This window comes from Perca flavescens, chromosome 20, assembly GCF_004354835.1.
Source record: "Perca flavescens isolate YP-PL-M2 chromosome 20, PFLA_1.0, whole genome shotgun sequence".
Taxonomy (NCBI): domain Eukaryota; kingdom Metazoa; phylum Chordata; class Actinopteri; order Perciformes; family Percidae; genus Perca; species Perca flavescens.
This window is the reverse complement of record NC_041350.1, coordinates 30,529,776-30,544,724: the sequence shown is the minus strand read 5'-3', so window position 1 is coordinate 30,544,724 and position 14,949 is coordinate 30,529,776. Positions and strand designations below refer to the sequence as shown.

General features: G+C 39.3%; 2 long non-coding RNA genes across 2 annotated transcripts; one reads left to right on the top strand and one right to left on the bottom strand.

Annotated features, from left to right (window-relative positions):
• Positions 1-511: 511 nt before the first annotated feature.
• On the bottom strand, positions 512-4,932 carry LOC114547218 (uncharacterized). Its single transcript, XR_003691122.1, has 4 exons — positions 4,589-4,932; positions 4,206-4,283; positions 2,777-2,933; positions 512-2,089 (listed from the first exon to the last, which is right to left on the bottom strand). It is a non-coding gene; the product is annotated as an uncharacterized LOC114547218 (long non-coding RNA).
• Positions 4,933-11,579: 6,647 nt separating this feature from the next.
• Positions 11,580-12,524, top strand: LOC114547409 (uncharacterized). Its single transcript, XR_003691152.1, has 2 exons — positions 11,580-11,669; positions 11,823-12,524. It is a non-coding gene; the product is annotated as an uncharacterized LOC114547409 (long non-coding RNA).
• The last annotated feature ends 2,425 nt before the right edge of the window (positions 12,525-14,949 follow it).

Genomic DNA, 14,949 nt, shown 5'->3' with positions numbered 1-14,949 from the left:
ATTCACCCCAGTGGTGCATTCAGGCTCCATACTTGTACTACATATGTCTGCCATACTGTGATAGATGGAGCCATTTTAGAAGTTTGGCAGGAAGAGCTCCAGAGAGGACTCTGAATAACTTCTGCTGCTGGGTAAGATTTGCTTTAAGAACAACTCTCACTTTTAAAATGGAAATACAGTGAGCTTCTTCTCAGAAATGCTCGCCCCGCGGTTAAAGTCGGGGACGAGGTAGATGCAGGACAGGGGGCCGCTCCGATGGCTTCGGCCTCGTAGTGGTCTGGGACTCGTGTCAGCAGAGAGCTCATCCCATTCTTTATTAGTTAGACAGGAGAACGAAGGGCAGCTCCATTGATCTGAACCACACACACACACACACACACACACACACACATTTCAGCACAGGACTTTTTGGCTTTGCCACTTGAATGTACAACCCCCCCTCTCCAACCACTGTCCCCTCTCTGCTCACCCAGGACTTTCCCCTGGGAGCAGAGATGCTTTTGTGTCTCCCTTTGCTTCCTTACATTTAGGTAAGAACTCTTCTCTCTTGTATCCCGTCTCCTCTCTCTTTCAGCATCTTGTTTCCTCTCCTCTTTCTTCTCCTCTGGATCTTCCCCCTCTCCTCTGACTGCACCACGCCCTCCTCAGAGTGCCGATGATGTGCAGTCCTTCTGCGTCGTGCCGACCGACTGACACCACCTCTCTGGGGACGGGCGTGCACCACGAGGGGCCTCATTTATTCAGATTATCCCTCGGCTTTATTCAATTCTGCATATTGCATTGAAGATGACACTTAAACAAATGGAAGTCATTTCCCGGATCGTGATAGCATTTTTTCTTTTTTTATTGTTTGACACAAAATTGACACAACCTGCAGGAACGTCACACCGGGATTCATTTTTCATCAATCTCAGCCTTTAGCTCCAATTCGCTGTTTACAGTTTGGATGATTTTAATAAACGGGGCCCTCTAGGTAAAGCTTCTTTCTTTCTTTTTCTACTGGAATGTTATCAATTTCTACTGTTTTGTTAAAGCAATGGTCGGGAGCAGCACTGAGATCTCACCCTGACTCATGTATTGTTTTACAGTTGCACACCTAAACTGTAGCTTCCAAATAATAAACAGCCGCCTGGGATCCTCTCTCTGGGCTTCCTGTCTGTCTCTGTCTGTCTCTCTCTGTTTTTAGAAACCTCTTCCTCGTCACTCAGTTTCCAAAAGGGGCATTAAGTAATCAATGACTTTATTGATGTGTATTGGCAGACAGCAGGAGCTGTTGGCCTGGAGGGTTGGGCATCGAGAACCGGTTCCAACTTGGAATCGTTTCAAAAATGACGATTGCAATGGAATCCTTTCTTTATTGGGATCGTTTGGAAAATCAAAAGATTTGGTTTACCGATCATCTGTTATCCGATCATCTGTTCCAAATTTAACGTGCCCACATTTTGGGTTCCACGGCAGCCACCATATTACCAGGCTTGTTGTGTTGCCGTGGAGCACAGTAAGCCACGCTCTAAAGCTTTATTTTATGTAGAAAAAGCCAGGTAAATCTGTACATCACCATTGAATCAAAATAAAATGTTCCTCTTATCTGTGAAATAAGCATGTGACCCGTTTTAACTCCACCCCTCAGAGAATCGGAATCAAAAGGAAGAATCAGAATAGTTGGAATCAGAACGATGCCCGACCCTAATGGCCTGTAGGTAAGAAACAGTCCACAGAGATACTCTCCGTGAAAGCAGACAGTGAAGAGAAACATTGGGTTGCCAGTGTATTAGGAACAGCTGGCTAAAAGGCATGCAGTACACAAGCTCTGCAATGAATCCTCCCCCAATGAATACTCAAGTAAAATATAAGTACCTAAAATTGTACTTAGTACAGAACTTAGACTCCATCGTATCAAATATAAAGGGTTAGAGAAACATCTCCCCCGATGGAGTCTAGACCCTGGTGGTGGTGGAGAAGGAGCACAAAAACCAAACAAAGGCGTCACTGGGATCGGTCCGCTGGAGGAAGACCCAGGGTAGCGGGGGTGAAGATGACTGGAGGTGGAGGGGAGGAGGAGGGTCACACTCATAGCCTGAAATGACAACTGACCACCGCAGAGGAGAGAACAGAGTTAAAGCAGGGATGCCATGCTGCGATTGGCTTGTGAAATACATGGCCTAATCTGATTGGTTTAACTGAAAAGTGAATGCCTAGAACAGCTGATCAGTTTAGGAGAGATGTGATAACGTTATTGAAGTCTCCCTGAAAGAATTTCAATCAGGAGAGACTTTGTTACAGATATGCAAAGATTTGTAAGCTGCATGTGCAAAACATGAAATGTACAACGTCTTTGGAGGTTAGACTCCATCTATCAAATATGTTTTAAAGGGGTAGAGAAACCCAGACACTTCATTATGTCTCACATAGTGATGGAAAGGCAAGAAAGGAACATGCCTCAATGGACACCAACGATCTGTACAGTGATACAAGAAGGGCTAGTAATTACCATAGGTGTAATCAGAAAATAAAACTCGCCCAACGCCCGGTGCAAAACAAAACCTCGGCCGGCGCAAAATAAGAAAGGCAAATTAAAACTAGCTATCAGGCTGGTGACAATAAGAAAGGCAAAATAATAAAGGCAAAATAAATCTCTGCAAATCAGCCGGTATGTAAATCAGGTAATTTTAGAAGATCATTGATAGAATGATAATAAGCAAATTAACTCTGTAGATATGAAAACATAATTAGTGACCATACAAAGCACCCCACCACCAGTTATATGCATGCTTACCTGAATTGATGCTTTAATTGCTCTCTGGTCTGCGAGGACGTCATTAACATCAGGATGAATGTTTGCTGAGGAGGCAGAGAATGCCCATCGACCGACTTGTTGTAGAGAAGTACTAGGGATACCTTGACTAGCAGCAGTAGTAGTAGCAGCCCCCATCCTAAATGAATGACCCGAATAATGCTGAAGTGAAATGTTAGCTTTGAGAAGGACTAGCTTTAATTGATGGTTAAACCAACCTCTAGACATTGGGAAATTCCCAGGAATAACAAATAAGGGTGAGAGGGAGCTAGCATGATAAATATTGAATCATAGATTTAAAGGGGCAGAACAGTGTGTCTGTGTGGGCCACGATGATGGAACAAGCTCCTCTGCTTTTTGAATGCTTCAGTTTTAAGCAGTAATGATGAGAAGGAAAACCAGACCAGAAAAGGTGATATCTCTACAGGGACTGAATGATTTAGAAGGTGTAGGAAATTCACCACATCTAAGGAAAGCATAAAAAGCTAACAAAAATATGGATGTATGGTATCAGTACAATAGCAAAGAAAAAATACTGTTGATGAGAACGGGTTTAAGTGGTACTTCAATAGAAACACAAAAGAAAGCGAAAGTACACCAAGCAAAATCAGAATAACATTTTCATCAGGGAAGTCACTAGGATTGAAAGACAGGGTGGGGGCGTATTTGTAACTTGCGTTTGCAAAATCTTTGCACTCACATCTTTCGTTACTGTATTAGAGCTCCACTTATGTCAACAACCAGTCAAGAAACCAAGATGTTAACAAGTCAAAAGTGACAGACATATCCTCTTCTTCCATTTCTACTCTGTTCCTTCTGTCTTATCCTTTAAGATAAAACTAAACCCTGATGCTAATTTCATAACTTCGAAATGCAAATTGGTCACATGAAACAACATCCAAAATGTCCAAAAACAGACAAACAGAGGCCAGACAGCTAATAAGTTGGTACGTTAAACAAATATGACATATAGCAGTACAAGAAAAAGAAAAAAATAGGCATCACTTCATACTTATATTATATCATGTAAGATATTAATACGGATCCTATTTAAAGTGGCTACGGTCTAAATACAATAACCTGATGGAAGGAATAAAAGATTTGGAGTTATGATTACTGTATATACTGTATGTACTGTATGTAGGATTGCTTTCATTTTATTTCCACATGTGTATCTGTGGGCATGTGCTCATCTTTAGCCTAGCCTACATTTAGGCAACATCTACATATTTATTTAATTTATCACAGCCAATGAAAGCAGAAAGTTAAATTGGTTAGAATATAGCTAGCATATATAATAAATATAATGAAATAATTTAGTTTAGGCTATGCATAGTGCCTAAACCTGCCAACAAATGCTTATTGTTAGAAGAAACCCAAACAGTCCTTAGACCTATAGACCACTACTGACCTCAATCAGGATCAACTGCTCTGCCAATCTCCTGCTTCTCTCTCTCTCTGCTGAAATATCTTCCAATATCCATCTCATCTGCTCAGTGTATTGAAGGATACAACGGTACAACAGCATTAACAGGGACCCGATGACTTTAGTTTTCACTGACAACAACATTCTAAGGGGATTGATATTGTTTTAGAATAGGCCTACTATAGAGATAGGCTATATTATTGGCAAGGAATAAAGAGTTGCGATTAGCTTGCTAAGTTAACCATTTCTTGTATTTCCCTCGTTCACTCTAGCTAGACTTTAGTTTTCCATAGCAAACCAAAATATCTCCTTTCCTTTACCTCAAGAAAACGTAGCTAAAGATAAGCAGGTCATTAAAAACAACTTACAATTTCACTCTGTATCACACTAGGTGTAATCAAGCTTCCTTTCACCATTAGCGTGTGTATCGGTGTGTGTGTTTGTGGGGCGGGGGGGTGCATAGCGAGTTCAGACCAAAGAGTAGCGACGAGACGAGATGAATCCCCCAGTTACTCCCAACGCTCCGGTCTGCAGCGCTCTGAAAGCTGCTAGTTCACACCAACGCACCGAGACGGCGCGGTGCATCATCTTGATAGCACAACGACTCTTTGTACTTCTGTCTAACTTGCCTTTTTGGCTATTTTTTTGTAGCTATATATATCCAATCCAATCCAACTTTATTTGTAAAGCCCATTTAAAACAACCAGGTTGACCAACGTGCTGGACATTGATATGATTCTAAACACGCAAGTAACAAAACAAACATTTAAAACAAATAACAGACTAGAAAAATAAAATGCAGAATACAGAATACAACTCTCAAGCAGGTTTGAAGGCCAAAGATTAAAAGTGAGTTTTAAGTCGGGATTTAAAAATGTGAAGTCTGGGGGCCAATCTGACATTCAGAGGCAGTTCATCCCACAGCCTTGGGGCCACGACTGACAACGCTCCATCTCCCCTATTTTTGAGTCGTGTTCTAGGGACAACAAGGAGTCCCTGGTCAGCAGACCTTAACCACCTCAGAGGAGTGTGCGCCTTTAATAGTTCAGCAGTATACGCTGGGGCTTGACCATAAAGAGATTTAAAAACAAATAGCAGAATCTTAAAACGGATTCAAAAGCAAACCGGTAACCAGTGAAGGGAAGCAAGAACAGGTGTGATGTGATCTCGTTTACGAGTTTCAGTAAGGAGCCGAGCGGCTGCGTTTTGAATAGGGATGCATCGAATATTCGGCCACCGAAAATTTTCGGCCGAAAAAGGAGCTTGAAAATTTTGGTTTTCGGCTGAAATCCACAATCCTCCATAGTTAAGCTAACGTTAGTTTAGCTAACAGCTAATTCGTAACTGCAGCTAACTGTACTTGATCCGTGTTATAAAGACCATTACTTGGATGCGGAAATAAAGCAGCGCGAACGAGAAATGATCCAGGCCGCGATGGATGTGGAGAACCCGCGTGGACACGGAGACGGAGCAGGGGGTCAGAGCGCAGAAACAAAGACTGGTCTCTCTGCACCAGATGAGGGGCGTGCTACGGAGCCCCCCTGGTGTCATCTGAGAGAAAAAAACGAAACCGTTCTCACGGTTTTATAATCTGTTCGCACGGATTCATAATCCGTGCCCTCAGATTTATAAACTGTTCGCACGGTTTTGCAATCTGTGCGCACAAATGTGTAAACGTGCCCACGTAAACGCGCACAAATGTTTAACATTCCAGAGAAGAAGACGGCACAGGTAGCCTACTTTCAGCAGCGTCTGCATCCGACAAGTAAGTTATATTTATCTTGATTTAAGGCTAGATTTAATGCTATATTATGTATTGCATTGTTCATTGTACTGCTTTCTTAACGTAACGTTGCATGTATTGAGCTTTTCACTCACTCCAAAAGCGTTCAGTTAGCTAGCTAGGCTGGCGTTCTGTGAGCACCAAAGTAACGGCTGCTGTTACAGATAGTGAGGAGGTTCTGGGTGGGTGGTTTTGTTGCCTTAACATAAGTGTAATGTCCCGCCGAAACGACCAGCATCTCGCGGGGCCCTAGCTGTACCCAGCTCAAAGTCACCCTATATCGAGTAAACTGAACTAGCTACCAACTCCCGCTGATACAGCGACATATCACCGAGCTGTGTAGCCGCCTAACAATATCATATTCTCGGGTAACGCAACTTCCAACCGCTGCTGCTCTTTACGGGGCTCTGTGGTCTGCTCTCTAATTTCGTAAGATTTCATTTATATGTGTGCTTACATTTTCGTACCATATCGAACAAACATCTTCATGAGAATGCGCTTGTCCAGTTATGAAGCTTCAAACACTGCAGCTTTCAGCATCCAATTAGTTGAGCAGATTTTCGTAGCTTTTATATATTTGTAAGATAACGTTACACACTTTATTCTTAATCGTCACATATACCAAACAGTAGGATATAATCATTGCTTGAATAAAAACGCTATAATCAGGGGCAGATGTAGGCATAACAAAGCTACTTACTTTTCATTGGATATGTTACTCTAACTTTTTGTATACACTTAGCCTATCTTTTCACATCTTTGTGTGCAGTTGTCTTCCTTTTTATTCGTTATTCGTTATTTTTTTAGCTTTGTTATCCTTGTTCTTAGGAGGTTATTTCCTTGAGACAATTTAAAAAAAAGATTGGTGATAATGACCCAAATCCTTTATCACAAAAAGGCCATGGAGTCACAATTTCACCTGGGTTTATTGTAAAACAAAGTATACCTAAATGCAAATAGTATATATAAAAGGACTTTTAATAAAGGAATTCAATAAACAATTAAACTCACAATCAACCAAAGAGCTTAAAAAAAGATCTTCGCAGTTGGTCTAACTTGTCTGCAAACATGTTTTGAAATCTACCAATAGACTGCGACAGAAAACATAATTGGGTCATTGTCTCCCCTACTTATGACCCACTTTGGTTTTTAGTAGCCAAAAAGTGTGATCTTACTGGCTTTTCTTCTGGTTGCATTCATCTAGGAATATATATGTAAATCAAGCCCTCAAATTGAAATATTTCCAGGTTTTACAGGGTATATATTGTTTTTCCCTAGTAATCATAATTGAATTAATATGATTTTATCATTTCTACTCTACTACTCACCTTTGCAGGATGATTTGGATTCAACCAAGGAGACCTGGAACAGCCACGTGATTCGTCCATCAAGGAACCAACATGTTCCCCATGGTCGGCCTGATGCCATGTATGCTATCCCAGAACTATATAACTATAACACAGAGGACTATCTTTGCCAGGTGTCTGAGGAAAATTGCATCAGGTGTGATTCTGACTGCATCCACCGCAGTCACATTGCTTGTGATGAAGATGTGTTCACCCTCTGCACCTACCTAATGGCCCAAAACAACCTCCATGTTCCTGTGGATGCATACATGGCCATTGACCTCTACCTTTCCCTGAGAGAAGAACTGACTACAATATTAAACATTGATAAGTAGTAGCAGAGGCATTTCAAAAGTAGTCTAACCAAGTCCTCACTTACTGAAATGCATTATGTGAGCTACACAAGGCACAACATTGGTGGGCTCTTCTGGCCTTAGGAGATTAGAGCGGACACAGTCTCTAGACACCCCAATGACTGATGTAGATCATCACACACACACACACACACACACACACACACACTCACACACTGAGCAAAACATACGCTGATCAAAACATATGCTGATAAAAGCTACAGGGTCTAACAATCCTGAATTTAGTGAGATCAACACAAGTAGGGTAGAGAGGGTGGAGTTTTAAGTAGATTTTCAAATGCAGCAACAATTTTTACTTAATAAATACATTTAGTTTGTACTCGTATATCTCTTGTTGTTCTTGAATTCTTTTCTGGCCTTCAGATAGTTCTGTCACACCTACCAGACCAAGAGGCTTCCCTTTCTTAGAAGAGTATCAGTAACCTGCTTTAAGTATTTCTTGGTGCTCCCACAGACAATATACTGGTTTACAAAATGTGCACATTTTTTAAAATGTTTATTAGTCTGTATTTAGATTGCACAGATTAGTCCAAATACAGTGGACTTCACTGCATAGACCCTGAATTTCATATTGTTATTGCATCTGCATTTAGAGGTATTCGGTTTGTAAATTCATCACTTCTATATCCTCCAGGATATGATTATAATTACTCTGTGTATTGATAAGACTATGATGCTGTCCATGGTGCTGAAATGTTAGTAATTGCACATTTTTTATTAGTCCCTCTTTGCTGTCAGCTTCATTGTGGATATATATATTTTCTAAACTATATATGAATGAACTCAATTCTATACTGTACTGTAGCTGTAGTAAAGTTTATAGAGTAGTGTCACCTTTATTATCAGAGTGGCAAGTAGCAACATTATGTGGCGGAAGAGTGACATGATCATTGTCACACTGTGGCCTGTAGTATTATGGTAAACTTGTATGGAAAGGGTATATGAATTACGATATCACAATTTTTTGAATGATACATGCATTGAAAATAATGGGTTTATTAATTTAACACTTCATGAACTATCAGGAATCTACAATATTTCAGCCTCTCATGCGTGACTTAAAGCAATAACAATTTCTTGATTAAGGCAATCATAATGAGTTAATACTGATATTTAGGTCTTTAAGTCTGCAGATAAAAGAACACGCCCTAAAACCTACCAGTCACAGCAGTGTATGTTTTCTGTTTAATACCAGGTGTTATAATCATAATTAACAAAGCATTACTTCATGGGTTTGCCTCTTAAAATAAAGTGGTGAGCTGGTCTGTATTTAACACTGATAAATGTTATGGTTTACTTATTTCTTGACAAGCAGTTTAAGATTAACAAACACTTCTACATTAGTAAAAACGTTCATTTTATAAATATCCTCCTTTTGGGCATTCATTCATTGGGCATTACTAATGATTACTTGCTTTATGAAATAACTATGTCCGCCACCCCCGGAATCTCCTAGAATGAGAAACTCATATACACACACACTTAGATCTGTGTTGTTTAATAGCTCAAAAACATGAACAGGAAACAGCCTTTAGAAAAATACAAAAAATATAAATAAGGGACATTTTCATTGTTCTTCTCTGGTAACATTCCCTGTATTGTAAAAACTATATTGGAACAATACATTTACTGTATATTTTTATAAAAACAAAACATTTATGTTTATAAAAAAGTGGAACAAATGTTTATATAAACATGGGAAACATGTATGTAAACATCACACTCTCTCACACACACACACATCAAAACATATGCTGATAAAAGCTACAGGGTCTAACAATCCTGAATTTAGTGAGATCAACACAAGTAGGGTAGAGAGGGTGGACTTTTAAGTAGATTTTCAAATGCAGCAACACATTTTTACTTAATAAATACATTTAGTTTGCACTTGTATATCTCGTTGTTCTTTGAATTCTTTTCTAACCATGGAACCAAATCACCTAGAACAGTGGTTCCCAACCTGGGGTCCGGGCACCCCTCAGGGGGGCAGCAAAGATCACAGGGGGGGCGCTAGTCTTTATCTGGTTTGAGGTTGAGGTAAAAAAAAAAAAAATTTGCACGTTATGATAATACACTAGAATATATAATGTATACAAAAGTCTGTATAAAAACTATATATTTTTGTTCTTGCTTAAAATTGGAGACAGGCTACTTAGTAGGCCAAACCTCCGGGACCTCTTAACCTGGGAGCCTTGCTGTCATCAGGTCAGCTGCTAGCTGCTATCATCCTCGTCTTTCCTTCCGCCACGGCATCACTGTTTTGTGAATGAAACATGGCGGAGAAACGTAAATGTGCCGACAACTCCTCTGTATCAAAAAAGAAAGTAAGGCTATATCTCGAGAGTTACCTCAACTTTGGTTTCGGGGGGGGGGGCTCAGCTTTTCTTAGACATGAGTAGGGGGGGGGCGCCAAGGAAAAAAGGTTGGGAACCACTGACCTAGAACAAACAAAACAGGGATATGAATACATGCAGATATAAAAGTATGGACTTAAACTTATCAAATTGTGAGTGACAGGGATACCAGCAGTTTGTTGAAGAGTAATTCCTGTTCATTATTTTTCTAGCGTGTGCCAGAGTAAAGCATGAAAACAGTAGCTAACGCTATAGTTTTATTTGCAGCAAGGAAGGCAGACTTCAAAGAAGGAAACACATGCTGGTTTTTTAATCGTTAACATTAGAAAATGTTAATAGGTAGTACTTGGATGAAGGACAATCAAAATCAGGCCTTTGTATTTTAAACTTAAAAAACTAATCTGTAATAGTGGTAAGTGGGGTTAAGAGCTACATATTGTACATGAATGTTAACACTGTTACTCTGGTGTCAGTCTATGATTCGGAGCATGACTGACACATTCTACAGTAATAAAAATAAAGGATAATCATATCAGCTGACCAATGCAGCACTACACCACGTGTGTGCATGTATATGTCCCAGTTTGGGTTTTTCAGTTCAGTCACTTTAGTAATCCGAATGGGAAACTTTATCAGTCAGGAGTGCCAGATAAAAAACATGCAAACAACGTAACGTTATCTTACAAATATATAAAAGCTACGAAAATCTGCTCAACTAATTGGATGCTGAAAGCTGCAGTGTTTGAAGCTTCATAACTGGACAAGCGCATTCTCATGAAGATGTTTGTTCGATATGGTACGAAAATGTAAGCACACATATAAATGAAATCTTACGAAATTAGAGAGCAGACCACAGAGCCCCGTAAAGAGCAGCAGCGGTTGGAAGTTGCGTTACCCGAGAATATGATATTGTTAGGCGGCTACACAGCTCGGTGATATGTCGCTGTATCAGCGGGAGTTGGTAGCTAGTTCAGTTTACTCGATATAGGGTGACTTTGAGCTGGGTACAGCTAGGGCCCCGCGAGATGCTGGTCGTTTCGGCGGGACATTACACTTATGTTAAGGCAACAAAACCACCCACCCAGAACCTCCTCACTATCTGTAACAGCAGCCGTTACTTTGGTGCTCACAGAACGCCAGCCTAGCTAGCTAACTGAACGCTTTTGGAGTGAGTGAAAAGCTCAATACATGCAACGTTACGTTAAGAAAGCAGTACAATGAACAATGCAATACATAATATAGCATTAAATCTAGCCTTAAATCAAGATAAATATAACTTACTTGTCGGATGCAGACGCTGCTGAAAGTAGGCTACCTGTGCCGTCTTCTTCTCTGGAATGTTAAACATTTGTGCGCGTTTACGTGGGCACGTTTACACATTTGTGCGCACAGATTGCAAAACCGTGCGAACAGTTTATAAATCTGAGGGCACGGATTATGAATCCGTGCGAACAGATTATAAAACCGTGAGAACGGTTTCGTTTTTTTCTCTCAGATGACACCAGGGGGGCTCAAGAGCACGCCCCCTCGTTGTCTGATATGTTCAGTGAAATCCTGCAAGAAAGTGCCTCAAATAATAATAATAACAATAGGTAAGCTGTTCTGTTCTTAGGCTACTATATACTGTATGTGACTATCAGATTGTAGCCATATTTCTGCTAGATTTTTTTATAATTTGATAAAAATGTTTATTTATGCACTGGCCCTATTTAAATACACTCTCTCAAATCTTTCTCAAATGTCAGGCAGATGACGAGCTCAACCGCTCAACAGCTGGATGGTTATCTGTCTGAAGTCCCCATCCCCAGAAGAGATAACCCTACCAGAGAAGTAATCGCCGCTGCTTTCCTCACCTCGCAACGATGGCACGCAAGTACTCGTCTGCTCCGTGCACAAGCACTGACAGCGAGAGACTGTTCAGTGCAGCAGCACCTGTTCTCCATGAGAAGAGGAACAGACTTCACTGTGATGAAGCAGAGAAGCTACTCTTCATCAAGAAAAACCTGCCACTTTACCTCAAGAAGTAGAATGGGCTTGTCTAGTGTTTAAATATTTATTATCCACTTTGCACATCTGCAATTGAGCAATTCTTGGTGCATTTGTTGTTGTTAAAGTTCTGCAGTTAACATATGGACTATGGCAGTCTTTGTTTTGATGTTGAAGGCCTACAGAGAAATGATATTGTTGTATCTTTAAGCAGTTCCACTTGTTCTGAATGCACTTTCTTGTAGTAATACAGAGAAAGATTTAAAATGCACTTGACCTAAATGCACTTTGTTTTTGTTTTTTATGATAGAACATTTAAATTTAAAACCTTTCTGCAGGCCAGTAGGCCTGTACATTATTATTTAATGTACACATGAGTGGGGTCAAGTTAAACATTTAAGTTTGAATTTTATTTTATACTGTGCATTGTTGCAATGTGCTAAATAAATATTTGCATAATTTGTAATTGATTTATTCTTTGAAACTTTAATATTAATTTATACAATTGCAATGCCTTGATTTTAGTAAAGTTAGTACACAGTCATAGCCATAAATGCAATGGTACTAATAATTGGCATAATTTCTTTCGGTGTTTCGGTTTTCGGTCTTGGTTTCCTCTTTTTCAGTTTTCAGTTTTGGCCAAGAATTTTCATTTCGGTGCATCCCTAGTTTTGAACCATTTGTAATGTAGAGAAGGAGGCCTGGCTAACACCTACATATAAAGCATTACAGTAATCCAGGCGAGTTGTAATAAAAGCATGTATAACCTCTCAAAATCAGTGAAAGATAAAAATGGCTTCAGTTTGGTAAGCAGCCTGAGTTGAAAGAAACTAATTTTTACAACAGAATTGATCTGCTTCTCTAGTTGAAACTCACTATCCATCTTAACACCAAGGTTAGTTGCCATGGACTTGACATAGGGTGTCAGAGGACCCAGGTCCTACTGGGTCTAAATATCAGGACTTCAGTTTTACTTTCATTAAAATGCAGAAAGTTTAAGGCCATCCAGGCTTTAATGTCAGAAAAACAATCAAGCAGTCTTTTTAGGGAATTATCACCCTTACTTTTAATAGGCAGGTAGATCTGTGAGTCAAATATCAATGAGGATAAATCAAATTGTTATTGTTGTTCTTATTATTATTTAGGGGGGCTTAGGAAAATTTTGGGGTAGCTTCAGCCCCCCTAAAATAGGCCTAACAATGTCCCTGATTTTCATATCTTATCTCATTACGGAGTTGATGACTGTTGAATAGAGAATGTCAACACAGTCTCACTCCCTACTCGTCAAATGTATGACGCATGGTCAAGGACCCTGGCGTCAAGTTTCAACCAAATAGGGGTACCCTTGACGTTATTTTTTGACGAGGGGGTCCGTCAGATAGACATTCATGTTATTCCCTCACCGTCGGATATCAACAAAAGAAAAAAACACGCCCCCCCCCCCCCTTAACTCGAAATCTGTGACAGTTATTATTGGTATTTTTAGCCCAATAACCGCTGTTTTAATCAACATTATTCACGAGATAGTATCATGGTTTATATGTATTTCTTTTTATGTTATTATTTCGGTCTATTTCAGCCAGGTAAGCTGGATTGCTTTTTTGTTGATTTATATTTTTTAAACTATAATGCTACATCTATCAACATTTATTTAGATGTTATCATGGTATTCATTTCTTTACTTTAATAATATTATTTCAGTCTTATTACCGGTGAAATATTACAGTATAGGCTAATACAGAACATTACGATATGATCCGAGCAGGAAGCATTCAAAGCCGATAGGCCTATCCCACAATGCAATGTGGCCATTCATTTCAAAGAATCAGGCAGCGATCAGCTGGTCTTTAACACCAGGATCGCTTCAATATACATATATACAGTCAGTGGTCAGTATCACTTCAATATACATATATACAGTCAGTGGTCAGTATCACTTCAATATACATATATACAGTCAGTGGTCAGTATCACTTCAATATACATATATACAGTCAGTGGTCAGTATTACTTCAATATACATATATACAGTCAGTGGTCAGTATCACTTCAATATACATATATACAGTCAGTGGTCAGTATCACTTCAATATACATATATACAGTCAGTGGTCAGTATTATACATATATACAGTCAGTGGTCAGTATCACTTCAATATACATATATACAGTCAGTGGTCAGTATTACTTCAATATACATATATACAGTCAGTGGTCAGTATCACTTCAATATACATATATACAGTCAGTGGTCAGTATCACTTCAATATACATATATACAGTCAGTGGTCAGTATCACTTCAATATATATATATATATATAGTCAGTGGTCAGTATCACTTCAATATACATATATACAGTCAGTGGTCAGTATCACTTCAATATACATATATACAGTCAGTGGTCAGTATTACTTCAATATACATATATACAGTCAGTGGTCAGTATCACTTCAATATATATATACAGTCAGTGGTCAGTACACATCAGTGGTCAGTATCACTATCAATATACATATATACAGTCAGTGGTCAGTATCACTTCAATATACATATATACAGTCAGTGGTCAGTATCACTTCAATATACATATATACAGTCAGTGGTCAGTATCACTTCAATATACATATATACAGTCAGTGGTCAGTATCACTTCAATATACATATATACAGTCAGTGGTCAGTATCACTTATAATATACATATATACAGTCAGTGGTCAGTATCACTTCAATATACATATATACAGTCAGTGGTCAGTATCACTTCAATATACATATATACAGTCAGTGGTCAGTATCACTTCAATATACATATATACAGTCAGTGGTCAGTATCACTACAATATACATATATACAGTCATGGTCAGTATCACTTCAATATACAT